We start from the raw sequence: 14,093 nt of genomic DNA, 5'->3' as shown, positions 1-14,093 counted from the left end.
TTGCAACAGCATAGAAATGTATATGAACAGTGTTGCTTTCAATGTATCTGTTGCTTATTTGCTTTGATACTGTGGTAGGAACATTTCAGTAGAGTCTATAGAAAAAAGTCTCATTTGTAGCTGCCTAAGAAACACTTAATTTACTTTTTAATGAAGTTCATTACTTAAGACTTTGTATGATACAGTATTGCTGGGAGCTGGAACCTGACCCCACTTTGCCTTTTCTTTCTTCACATATTTGCTTTTATCATGTCAGTTTTACTCAAGTGACACTGAAATATGGAGATTTTTTCCATTTTTTTTTTTTTTTTTCTTTTCAGAAGGGGCTTATCAGTTGCAAGGCCTAGATTGTGAATGTGAGCTTTGATGTTAACAGCCCCAGTGCCTTTCTTTTTTATTTGGGGCATTAAGTTCAATTACATATTCACAGTATCTGCTCAGTGCTTTTGCTAGAATTTTTCAATAATTAAAATAAGCGTGCTTTTTTCCAGTACTCTTTCCTCAGTGTTTCAACTTTAGTAGAGCTGTGACTCAGACCAAATCCTGCTCTTTCTATCAACATCACTGATTTCAAATCTCTGTATTGGCATTTACAGGCTAGCGTAGCATGTTTCAAAAGCAGCAATTGAAGAAGTTGCCTGAAACACATCAGCCAAAAGAATGTTTACTGTCTTTTGTTTTCTGCTGAATAAAATAATACAGTGATAAAGAAGTGCAATTTAAAAATTCTTGCTCCATGAAAAATATTTTAAGTTCAGTCTAATGTTTATTGTCCAGTGTAATGAGAAGCAAGCTATAAGTTTTTCAGTGTTTCAAAGCTGTTGTGCTTTATGTGAAAAACAAAAGTTGCTTCATATGTTTTAAGAGATGGGGGAAAAAAACATCATCAAAATCATTTTAACTGAATGGCCACATTTAAGTCCAGATTTTAAAACTGCATTTGTCTACTGAAGCTTTTAATAGGGTTTTTGTGATCCATTCACAGAGTTCCCTTAACATGATAAGACAGCTATTTTAAAAAGAAATTTCAAAGCAGATGGAAGAGCTGTGTGAGTCGGGAGATACTCTGTTTCTACTTCAAGCTCTCCAAGCAAACTCAAAGCCTAGCCAGTTTGCCTCCAAAGTCCCCAGCTGGGAAAATAAGATCTTGAAAAAAATTATGTCTCCTGTTGTTATAGCCAGACAGATATTTTTTAAACTTAGAAAAGATTATCAAGTTTCATTTAAATCCTTCAGGAAGATAAAAAGAACACAGGGAAAAAGGAAAAATAGTCTCAGGAAAAGCAAAGAAACAGAGATGGCACTTCCACTGAAGGGTAGTGGTGCTCGTAGAATAGTCACCAGAGTCTGAAACACAAGATTTTCTAAAATTACTGTTGTTGTTGCTGCTGGCAATGGGCTTGACCTTTATTTGCTCATATTTTTCCATGCTATATCTTTACAAATCTTTTCCAACCTTCACTACTTCCTCTAGACTTTTGAAAATCACTATGTTTCTGGCTTTTGTGTATGATAAACCTTTTCAACCACATCTAATTTTAAAATGTGTTTGATTTTACATGTCCCAGGCCAAGAGTCAGTCACACTTCCATTAAATAGTACCATGCTCAATAAATAGTGCTTTTGCAATCACTAGAAGTACTCTACTGTTGACAGGGTAGAAGAATCTGACCATAAATGAACAGGGTTAGAATATGCAGAGACGCTGAAAGATGCATGAGTTAGGACTGTACTGAGAAAAATTAGAGATGAGTCAGAAGTGGAACATTCCAGTGACACCCACTATGCCCAGTTTCAATGAGTCAGTCAGAACGAGTACCTGAACATGAATTCCGTGTTTTGTCTTGGTTTTGAAAAAAAACAAAATCCTGCTGATGAGGTTTCACAAAGCCAAACCCCTGACTTGCTCAGGTTATTTTCCATGAAAAAACTATAATGTGGAAACTACTGTTATATCTAGCCTAAGCAGGTGAATATACAATTCTAACTAGTGAGTTAGGAAGCCAGGCATGCAACACAGAAGTGAAAATATTTTGAAAAGATGAAATAATAAATTCATCAACGTCTTCATTGAAAAGCAGTGGTTTTGTCACTACAGAACAAGTGCTTTTCAGCTCATATACCGTGAATTAATCTGAGGACCCATCCTATGATATTGTATGAGTCCTCCCCATGCCTTTAAAGTGATTGTTTTAAGTAAGTTGTTTTAAGTTCTACAGAAATTTCATCTCACCTCGGATCAGTAGTTCTAAATTTTGAGGGAGTACAGGGAGTTGAAATTATCTTGGCAGGAGAGTACAAAGAAAGTGCTGTTTGGCTTATATCCCAAGGATGTGCAGTGGCATCAACAGGGAAGGATGCAATGACAACGGCTTTTAGGACATCAAAAGTGTCAGCATCAGAAACAGCCGCAGCATGAGCAGAGTATGCTGATGGTGCTTCTTTCTTGCTCTGCCATTAGAAAGTTGACATGTGCCAACAGTTATCACAAACTGGAATCCAAATTACCATAGTTATTTCCAAGCCTAAGTTTCAGGAAAGAGTTGCCCAGTATTGACAGAGACTAGAACACATCTTTCTGGTTACTAGGTCAGAGCCTCAGACATCCTGGATCAATGCAACAGCAGGGACTCCAGTGGAATGACATCAGTTAATGCCAGCTAGAGATCTGACCCTGTGCTGTATGATCACCTAGTCTAATGCCCTCTAAAGACACAAACTAGGTCCTCTTCCAGCCATAATTAGAGAATAGCATAGTATCAGCTAAAGAGTTAAATCTAAGTCTCTGCCTTAAATATAAGGCTTCAAGCTATGAAAGGCAGAGAGGAAAAGGTATGCAGTTGGCTACTATCTTCCAGGATGAGAGCTAAAATAGATAGGGAGCATCCTCTTCCTGTGGAAAGTTGTGTAAAAAAGTGGTAACTGTCTTGGTTTTTTGTTTTGTTTTGGTTTGGTTTTTTTGTTTGGAAAAAAAAATCCCTAAAATCTTGAGGGTGGTTGCAATTAAAAAATAATTTTTATTTGCTAAACATTACTTAGCTGTTCCCTGAAGAGTCATGAGAAAATTGTCTTCAATTAATGATTTTGCAAAAAAATTTAATGCTATTCTTTTTGCTATTTTAAAAAAAGTTTGATTAAATATTTCTCACCAGTCACTTTTATGACTACCCTTAAACTACAAGATGCTTAGGTAAATAAGCATGTTGTGAGACAACCAAGATACTGCAGTTTAACTAGGTATCCCACAGTAGACTGCATACTTTAACTTGCAGTAAAGAAAAACCAGGTAATATGCTTTAGCTCTTTAACTCTTAGTAAATGCACTCAGCAAGGCAAACACCTACATCTCTGAGACTCAGGTCTCTTTTGCATGTAAGTGCTATCACCAGTGAAATTACTTTTGTGATTAGACTGATTCTCTTCAGTGATCTGCATAGGCTGTGGAAGAAGTCAGTGCACAAAACTCTTCATATATATTTAGTTTCCTCATGCAGTCAACTATGTATGTTGATAGATTGGCTCCAATTAAGCCAGTGGAACTTAAATAAGAAAACACAGCATTGCAAAAATATAAAGTAACATTTTGGAAATAGGAAGATCTGCAATTCTGTGATGACACTACTCAGATAAGAAGTTTCTTAGTAAGGAAGATCTTTTTCCATTACTAGGATTATATTCTTTCTACCAGACCCAAATATCCAAGATTTTTGTCACAGGTGAAGGATGAAGTGATCAAACAGCTAAAATCAGCACCCTGTTGGGTGACAGATCTGCCTGTTATAAAGTGGCTTTTGCAATAACCTGTAATGTAGTCAGTGGTTGTAGACAAAGTTTTAAAATCAACAGGCTTATGTGAAACCCTCGAATATCAGCAAAGTCAAAATATTTTTATAATCCTTCTAAATGTCATTGTCATACACTTTGGATGGCTAATAAGAATTATTCTGACACCGTGAACTCTTTTGGTAAAAATATATATGTAGTATCAGTGTATATTAATTTTGGGCCAGAACTGATAGCTGAAGATGCATTTAATATGTATTGGCAATATTTGTGACAAATTCTTGTTACTGGTATCTCAGTTCTTGGATGTTTTTTTGGTTTCTTCACATATGCACACATGTGTGCCCATACACACACACACTGGAAGTTCAGGTATTACCTGTATCAAATATTATCTTGGCCTACTGGTGAACATATTTAGTATAAATTCTTTCCCCCCCCAGGTTTCCTCCCTTCAAATAGAGAAATAAATAAATAAATATCCCTATAGTCAAAAAGTTGGTAGGCCAGTTTGTGATTATATTTTGTCAAATACCTGTAAGATTAGCACAATACTAAGTAAGTGATAAGTAAATTTTTTATTTGGACTGGTGGGCTCCATTTTAAGCCACTTGTAATTAAAAAATTTAAGCATTTCTAAATCTTTCTGCAGAGGTTAGCTGCAAAGCTGTCATTATGAGAGTAATGAGTGGTTTTGCATCATTCAATGCCCCTCCAATCTTACCTATTAGTAACTCAGAAGAAAAGAGAAAGGACATATAATAAACCTTAGGCTTATGTTCAAGTCTGTGCCCAATAAAAGTCTTTCAGTATTTAAAAGAAAATGCAAGAATAATAGAGGAATAAAACAAAAGTGGATTGTAGTGCAGCAGCACATCTCAAAAACCTTGCTCAGTCACTTTAATAAAGTTCAGCACAGGTTCAATACGAAGGGTTCCCTTGCCCTTGCCCAGGTGAATTAGCCTTTCACATGGGTTCGGAGAGTGGGAAGGGAGCAGGGTAGTTAGCGCATAACAGCAGGAAAAATATATGAAAGATCCTATTCATAAGCAATGGTGATTGGAGAGAGTGAGACTTTAATGTTCAATGGGGTTTTGGTTCAGAATTCAAGAGAAAATTCTAACCGTGTCCAGACATATGTTGTAACCTGGGCACTTTTTTGGAACTGCAGTAAATTGATGCAGAAACTGAAGTCACTCATCACTAATGCAATTATAGAAGATTTAACTTGAGGGGTGATATATTTGGATAGTCTTTATATCATTTTATCATCTAGTTTTATTTTTTTCTTTTATTTCCACAAGGAATACTGTACATGCAGACAGTCCCACTTAGAAAAAAGTAAAGAAATCATGCCTGGCTGACCTTTTTCTTACCTACTCTAAAGACATAAGAATTTGACGCAAATATCACATTTGCACTAACCAAATCAACACTAAATGCTCTGTGAAGTGGATTGAATGTGTTTTTGTAGCTGAATACAGCTTTCTTTGAGTTTCTTTTTGGGGCACATTGCCTTTGGCTAGACTAAGCACAAGTCTTGATGTTTGCCAGCGTATTTTGTGATTCTGAAGTTCCCTCTGAACACACTGTCTAGTCTGTCCACTTCTAAGCAAACAGAAAATAAAAAACCGGGACACACTACATTAAAACCATGAATGTAGCCCACCTCTGAAACATAGCAAAGTTTGCATGGAGTTGGCTGCGGCAATAGCCTTTCTGTGATGTTTGGAATATGAATGTGAGTTTAACAAGATAACTATTTTACTTCCTAAAAAAATGGGTAATAGTAACTGACCTTACACAAAAAATCTCTAATGCCATTTTAGCCTGGACCTGACCTTAGAGACACTGGTACTTTGCAATTACATTCTCACTACATTACACTGATTAGTCTAGTGCTGCATTGGAAGCGCTATTCAAGAACTAGTTAGAGTAACAGGAAGGTACACACTGAACAGCATTCCTCTGAGTAGTGGTGACCCCCGTGTATGTCTGTCCAGGCTGTCAACATTTCTGATTGTCTTTCAGACCAAAAACCAGCCATGTAGGAGGGTCAAACATGAATGAAGAAAAATACCCTGGAGAGCTGTGCTTCTAAATGGATGTGCTGTGCACCTGCATAGATTTGCTACATGTGATACAGGAAAGTTTGACATCCCAACCAGTGCTGAGGGCAGGGCATGGGGAGGAGGAGAGGAATTTATCAGATGTGGCTCTTTCTCAATCAGCATAAATCTATGCCTGAATTTTTTTATCTAACAGTCTCCTTTAGTAAGTATGTAAGATTTCTAATAAAGTGAGACCAAATATGTACACTTGGGTGTTAGCTGTCAAAGTGCACTGATTCCCTTCATGTATAATTCGAGTATAATTTTGTGGGTCAACTGATGCCAATAGTTGTACCAACACAATTGGTCTTAGATTGTTGCCTTAGTAATACCAGCGTCATGGTTCATTATAATGGACTTATCCTTATTAACGACATTTGTCTTTTATTTTCAAGCAGACTGAAAATTAGTGAAACCATAATTCTGTGGTAAGCCCACCAGATATTGCTAAAAAGTTATTATTTAGGATAGGACTGTATTTTTGGTAGCCAAGAGTAATTAAGTAGGTACCTGTCTGTGTTGGTTTTTCAACACACTTTTACAGGCTAGAAGTACCTCACAGAAACAAAGAGGAAACCTTTGGTTACATATTCACAGACAACCCAACCTACTCCATATTTCCAAAATGTGCAAAGTGCTTTACAAATACCTGTGTGTGTGTATATATATATATATATATATATATATATATATATATAAAGCTTCCTGATAACTGAAGTCAGTGCTTTAGCTCAGTCCTTTAGGCTGGAATCCTGGCATTATATAAAATGCCATATAGACAGACATAAAATGTAGCCAATACTCATATCCTGGGCAGCAGGTCTCCTGACAGTAGTTTGTTCATGAGCAAATGATTCCTGGAAGCCAAAAATATGTAGATCAGCTGCCCTGTAAAACTCTATTTATGCCAACCAGATCTTTAAATAACCAAAACTCTACACGTCACTTGGAAATAATGACCTGTCATCAGGAGGTAGCCGGATCACAGCAGCAGGAGCATCAAGCATGAGGGCAATCCCAATGAGTTTGTTGTTGTGGATTGGGTTTTTTTAACAGAAAAGGGAAAACTACACAGTTATAAAAGTGAGGTGAAGGCTACAACAGCCTTTCTCTTGCAAGCAGTAAGATGCCAACAGCTTACCAGTAGCGCTATCCCAGCCCACCCCCCAGTCCACAGCCAATACTGCTTATGAGTTACAATGCTTAAAAGCTTCTGCCCACCCAGAACAGCAGATGCATGAGAACTGAAATGTTTGAGAATAATAGTATTGGCTGTTAGCATTCACAGAATTATTATTTTCTCTTTCCAGTAAATTAAAGAGCATTGTGCTTTGGGAAATCTGGTTTGCCCAAGAATGGTGTTGTGGTGGTTTTGTACTGGTTGCGTAAGAGTGATTTAATTATAGCAATTTGCACTCACAGTCTTTTCGGCACTGTAGTAAACACTGAAATGATACATCTTACTTGGAAGCTTAAGACTTTCTAAGGCATATAAAGAGCAATCATATATTACTGCTCCCCTTATTCACCAACCAGGAATCTGTCAGATGAGCCACAGAAAAAGTATAGGTGGCTGTTTCAGATGGATCTTTGTCCACACTTCTGTGTTCACAGGCAAGACTTTTTTTAATATAGGCAACACTGTGCATGGAGTTGTCTAATAGCATCAGGACCAGCAGCGCTTTGTACCCACAAGGTCAAAAAGTATGTGTGGCTACTGCGTGCATCTCTGCACCTTGTCATTTAGCTCACAGTAGTTGCAATTTATGCATCATGTTTGCACATCAATGAAGGTGTCTCTACTATTTTTAGGAGATACATTGGACATAGTCAGGTGAACAGGCTGATGAGATCATCATATACAATTCTATATCTCTCTGTACTAAAATACACAATCTAGGTGCAATGAACCTGGGTAAGATGCAATATGGTTGTTTTGATCAAAGTGAGGTTTTAAAATGCACCTTCTCAGATCATGTTTCTGTTGTTGTCTTCAATGGATGAATGAAATCTTGAACCACATCTTTAACCCATGCTGATATGATAATATCTTAAAATTTACATCACTGTTTGTCATCAACAAAAATGACATTTTTTTCGCTGCTCTGGCACCTGTCCAGTTAGGAAAATACAAGCCTAATGTTATGTTTTATAACACTGTAAATGCTACTAGCATCATTACTCACAGAACCATTCATTTCACATGTTAACCCCAATCAAATTCTCATATTTTAACAATTACTATGGGTCACTAACAATCGATGAGTATTGTGATTTTCATTATGAAAAGCTAAGCACAAATATTTTTAGATTAATTGGATTCTAGAATGATAAACACATTAAGGATTAATATTATGTGGTACCAGTTACATTGTGATTTCCTGCACAAAGAATGTTACATTTTCATAAAGTGTCATATTTATCAAAAGATGAGGCTAAACAATTCAGAAATGTGTACATTGCTAACAGGGTATAGAAGAACCTACTTATGAAATGATTGAAATGGAGCAAATGATGAGGATTCAGAATATTCTGACTGACACATGGATTGTGTTTCACATTTCCTTAGAGGCATTAGCATTAATAGACAAAGTTGGGAAATTATTTATATTGTTCAGAAGTTATGGTTTATCTCCTAGTGATCCAAAACAGAGATTAACTTTCATTGTCTTTCTTACTCAAAGACAAGAAGACTAATAGAGGAGTAACTTGCTAGTCAGTGACTAACACCAATACTGTTTTGTAAGTATTTACACATATACATATGTTTGACATTCATGTAGCTGAATATGATCAAGGATTAATTCATTCAAAATTTTCCTTTTTTTTTGGGGGGGGGCGGGTGGCAGGGGGAGATGATTGACTTACGTTATTTGTTCACCTCAGAAGGATTACAGTACTATCGCCAATTCACAGAAGAGTGACGTGATACTTGATAGAATATTATACTAGGAGGTAGGCTGGAGCACAGGGTTACCTAAAATTACTTGAGAAAGCCTGTAGTTAAATAATTAGTTAGCATGACATAGCATTCCAGTTTAATACATGCTGTGTTTCTGTGGATAACCCTTTTGTGTGTTAGTTCAAGTTGAGAGAGCTTTATTCAGAGCTGGTTTTGTTCCTAGTCCTTTCGAAGAGGATATGTACTGAATACTTCGTCAATGACTGAGTCCTGCAGCTCATTTGTTGAAAATATAAAAAGACAAAGCATCTGCATTACATCAAGATATACATACAATCTTTATTAATGGGAGTACGGCCATTTGAACTTGAATGTAGGGTGAAACGGGGACTCTGATGGAGCAATATGGAATTGGACAATAGTCACAGAATTACAGAGCTCTTAGAGACCAGAAGAAATCTTAATCCCACTCACTGAACTTGAGTGGATATCCACATTTGTTACTTGCCTAGCCTTTTCTTAAAAACATTTGGACAAGAATGATTCTACCCTGTCACTTGTCACCCGTTCCAGCATTACACAGCCCTGATTGATAGCTATTTTTACATGCAGTTCCATTAATATAACAAGGAACCATGGACTCAAAAATGTGTTTGAAACAGCAAGGCAAGTTGTGGAGTCTCAAACAATTCTAAGAAAAACATATTTCTTATAGTCAGCTACTTCTTGGGTCCTAATGAAAGTGCCTGGACAGCAGCAGCAGTTTTTCCCTTCAGTTTACCCAGTATAAAGGAAATGGAGTCATGAGGAAGCAAATTAGTTGTACTGTAATTCTTGGATTGAAATTTGATAAGCAAATTTATAGCTTATCTTTTTTTTGCTTTTTTTTTTGTTTTTTTCCATAGAATTACTATCTTTTCAGTTTGTTTTATGGAGATAGAATTCATAACATTTGTTTTTTAAAAAGGTGCAAGATTTTCCACCTTAAAGTGTATTGTATTTTCTTACTTATCCAAATGGAGATCTAACTAGGTTTCTAACTGCTTAGAATTTTTATTTTTTATTTTTTTATTTTAAAGTTTGGGGTTTCTTCCCCAAAGTGATCTTCTTAATCACATACTGGACACTTCTACCATGTCTCCAACTTTCTTTGTGTAGCTCAGGTATCCTAAAATATCCAAGTTATATTAGGTTAGATTAGCACCTAAAATGTACTCAACAAGAGAAGTTTTATGGAAAACTGTGAAAGACTATCATCTCAAGCATTATCCCATTTGCCCCAAATACTGTATGTGGTACAACAAGTTCAGATTTGGCTTTCTGGTTAAAAACAATTTTTAAAAAAAAGAAAAAAATAGTGGTTTTTTATAAATTAAAAGCATATGTGAGATTTCTTAATAAAAGCAGATTTTTGTGAATTATTTTAATTCCATCAAAGCCTGTATTTTTTTACTATAACAAAAGTTTTATAAGAACTTGTTTTGAACCATTCACAGTTAATGTTACCATGAACTACTATTGAAAGAATATCTAGGAAGATATAGCAGCAAGTGTCCTATCCATTACCTCAACTGCAAATTTTTGTAGGCAGTAATGCTTGTTAAGTGGAGCAATGGGAATGATGGGTCTGCAGACTCAAGGGGGTTAATGTTGACAATGAGCAATTATTGTTTTTGACAAGAATACCAAAGGGTTTCAAGATGACTCTTCTAACTGAAAGCAGATTATGACTTCAGTTTTATTACTAACTGTCAAGCATAGCTGTCAAGCATATAAAAGTGTGATATAAAGGAAGATCATTTTATTATAGTAAGAGACAAAGCAGAGATCGAATTATGACCTTTTTTGTGGGTTTTTTTTCAGTTACCCACAGGAAGAAGGAGGCAGAGTCCTCATCATCTTAAAAAGGGAAATGGGGGGAGAAAACATCCGGGAGAGGACACTTTCCTACAGATAAAAAAACTGACAGCAAAAAGCACAATATGATTTTAATGAAGTCAGCATATGTGGATGTCTGTGGATACTGGTGTGTGACTTCCGTATCTTTCTTGTAGATATAATGTAATAGTATGGGGGTGGGACATTGCCCCTCAACAACCTTCCAGGGAGCAGTTTTCTAACTGACTGATAATCAGAGCTACAAGTGATTTTTTTTGTTTGGTCTTTAGCTGGGATATTTTCCCCTCTGACCTTTTGATATGTGTTGTAATCTTGATCTTAGAGATGCTGGTTTTTGTCAGAGCTATTATTCAGACCACACTTCTCTGATGAAAGACAAAAAATACTTAAAAGAGGCAGTTCCACCTCTCTTTTGTTTTATGTGTGGCTGTGACAATAACTGGTAAATTTTGTTTCTGCTGAGAAGTAACAACCTTCTCTCTTGACCAAGGCTCAAATGTCTCTTTGGCTCCTTATTTCTCACATTCACTGAAACACCAAAGGCGGTTCTGATGAAAACACTCGAACTGAAATAACCCAGAACTTCATGAAGGTTTGAATCTAGAATCAAATTTCTGACCTTAGCTGTGGAATGGAGGGCAAGTAGAATCCCTTGTTAAAACAGTTTTTGCAGATATTACAAGGCAAAGACAGAGTTTGCTGCTTTGCTACTTGCTCAACTTATCTTTACATGGAAGGGAAGTCATCTGCACTCTTCTGTGGGTAAATCTGACAAGCTAAAAGATACAGGAACTCAAGGACATAGACAACAACATAAAAGAGTGTTAGAACTTATTTGAATGGATAAAATGATTAAATTTGTTGTGCCAGAGATTGTGCTGACACCTTTAAATTCTGTTCCATTACTCTGCTGGAGGTCCCAAATCTGTTCTGGTTTTTGTTGTTGTTGTTGTTGTTGTTGTTTGGGGTTTTTTTCTTTTTTTTTTCTTTTCTGAAAAAAAAAATGAAAAAAACCCCCAGTCTATTAAAAATCCTTTCACATAATTATTGTTTTTTCTGACATTTAAAGAAGCATTTCCAAATTATGGAAAATAAAACTAAATTGACAAAGCAAGCTGAGAAAACAAAGATGGTGTCTCATAGGCACAAACATTTATACTGAATTTGAGTTTTTCAAAATTGTGAGAGTTAATATAATGCGTACTGAAGATGCCAGACTCTCCATGAATACTCTTTGGAGAAAATCAAGGCATTTTCACATTGATTGAATTTATGATGAACACAGAGCAGGTATATTGTGGTAAAGAGCAACATGCCTAAAATTTATTGATTTACGGCTATTATTTTCAGATAATTCTTTCATCTACAGATGCATAGTACCTCAGACTTGCACTTTCCTCAATTGCTCTTTCAGATATGTTATGTAGGAACTGATTATAGCAGGATCCTTAAAACCAAAATATAGACCTGTTTGTTCAGTGTAGGCCCAGAAGAGCTAGGCGGATCTGCAGAGCCAATTTCTCCTCATTTATCCGGAGTCATAAGGTCAGTTCAGCTTCTGCCACAAGTTACAGCAACACTGGATAACTCTCATTAGGACTGTTACAGTAGTCTCTGAGAGACCTCTATCTCCCAGAAACTGTAGCTGGTGAGAACATAAATGGAACCAGTTCCTCCACAGTTCCTACCAGATTCAAAAGGTTCAATGTGAGAGGAATGCCAGGAGGTGCATTGCCTGATATTACTGAGATTATATTTGAAAGCATTTATGAGCTGTGCAAGAAAATCTGCTTCTATAACACTGTCAGCTAATAAACTATGTTCCTTGCATGCTGATTTCTACACCTAGTCCTTCCTTGCAAAGGATGCTCAGTGCTGTCCTCTTACAACCTTTGCCTCATCTTCAGTTTGCTTATCCTTCTTCTCTGGTAGCTCAATGAAAGTATACTATGCGGTCTGAAATGTGTAGAATAACCATATTTTCAACTGCCAGACTATGTTTAAAAATCCAGTTCAGAAGTGTTCAACATTTTTTAGAGGGTTACATGGTTTCCAAACAGGAAAGACAGAGGTAAGAAGCTGTCTGCTGCTCATCAATTTGCAATGAAGAAAAGTGTTCTGGGCTTTCAGTATGGAAGATGGTCGGATATCTTTAGTGCTTCCTAGATGCTGTAGTGATGATTTTGCAAGTCTCAAAGCCATCAGTGATCAGCTGCTTGGAAGTTTCTGGTTGGAACATAAAACTTAAATAATATTTTTAAGTTTTTCCATCTCTTGCCATGTGGATCACATTCTTGCTATGCAGAACAGGCTTCAGATGTCTCAGTGTCATCTTTCTTGTATTTTTAGGACTCTGCAGAGGGCTGTCAACAGGCTTCAATTGTGCACAGAGGAAAACAGCAAGGACTAGACTGAGGGGATTCAGAAGAGTATGGTCTTACATTAGATGAAGGCAGAGTCATGGGACGGTCTGTCTCTACCTCACGCAGGTAACTGGAGGAAGAATGAATTTTTGCTGCACTTCCTGGGTAAGATGACATATTTTATTCAGTGGTTGGATAGTGAAAGGTATGTAAGGCGCTCAGATCAGGCAGGCTCTGGAGACTCTTATTATAGGTGATTCTGAATTCCTGATTATGTTAAAGGTCCTTTCAAGAAGGCACCCCACTTGGTAAAACTAAATGGAAGACATTCCCCAGCTCTGAACTCTGTGGTCTTTTTTACCTTTGCCCAATAGTACACTTCATGAAAAAGTGGTAGAATATTAGATAAATTCCTTTGATTTTGATACAATAACTATTTCCTGTCTCTTTCTCTCAGCATACATCCATGTGCATGTGTGCACGCACACACACAGACACACACATACATATATCTGTCTATATATAATCTACAGCGGAAGCTCAAGTATAGGGGAAATTCTGGGAATAATTAAGAAAAGGATACTGCATGCTCCAGCAGACGGAATACATCTTTTTCATTTAAAGCAGTTTTTTTTTTTTTCTTTACCACCAACTTGCTGCAATTAGGAGGTTGTTGGAGAGATATCAATTGAGATTTGAGAACTGTTTTCTGGAAATGTTTTAAATTAAAATCTAATTGGTAGCTTTCTTTGATAACTATTTTATTGTTGGGTGCAGCTAAATGGAAATCAACCACAAAGGGAACTCAATTTTGTTTGTCATTAATTTTAACTTGATTTCACAAATGATTTACATATACGATATTTTCCCTATTTGTTCTGCACCGTTCTTGAACTCCTGTTAGCAGCATTTAGACTGACATAGTGTTATTTCCCCATTTATTGATATTACTTTAAAATACTCTGCATTACCTCAAGTATGGGTATCAGCAAAATGGTGAAGAAGCAGTAAATGGACCAAAATGAAACTTCTGCA

At 36.5% G+C, this 14,093-nt stretch overlaps 1 long non-coding RNA gene across 1 annotated transcript in view; it reads left to right on the top strand.

Annotated features, from left to right (window-relative positions):
* Positions 1 to 13,142, top strand: part of LOC142602098 (uncharacterized) — a 105,891-nt gene extending 92,749 nt beyond the window's left edge. Inside the window, exon 4 of the long non-coding RNA XR_012835782.1 lies at positions 13,045 to 13,142. This is a non-coding gene — a long non-coding RNA (uncharacterized LOC142602098). The remainder of the gene's footprint in view (positions 1 to 13,044) is intronic.
* Positions 13,143 to 14,093: the final 951 nt, after the last annotated feature.

This window comes from Balearica regulorum, chromosome 5 (genome assembly GCF_011004875.1).
Source record: "Balearica regulorum gibbericeps isolate bBalReg1 chromosome 5, bBalReg1.pri, whole genome shotgun sequence".
In the NCBI taxonomy this organism is placed as follows: domain Eukaryota; kingdom Metazoa; phylum Chordata; class Aves; order Gruiformes; family Gruidae; genus Balearica; species Balearica regulorum.
Note: the sequence above shows the minus strand (reverse complement) of the source record. Positions and strands in the feature narration are given on the sequence as shown.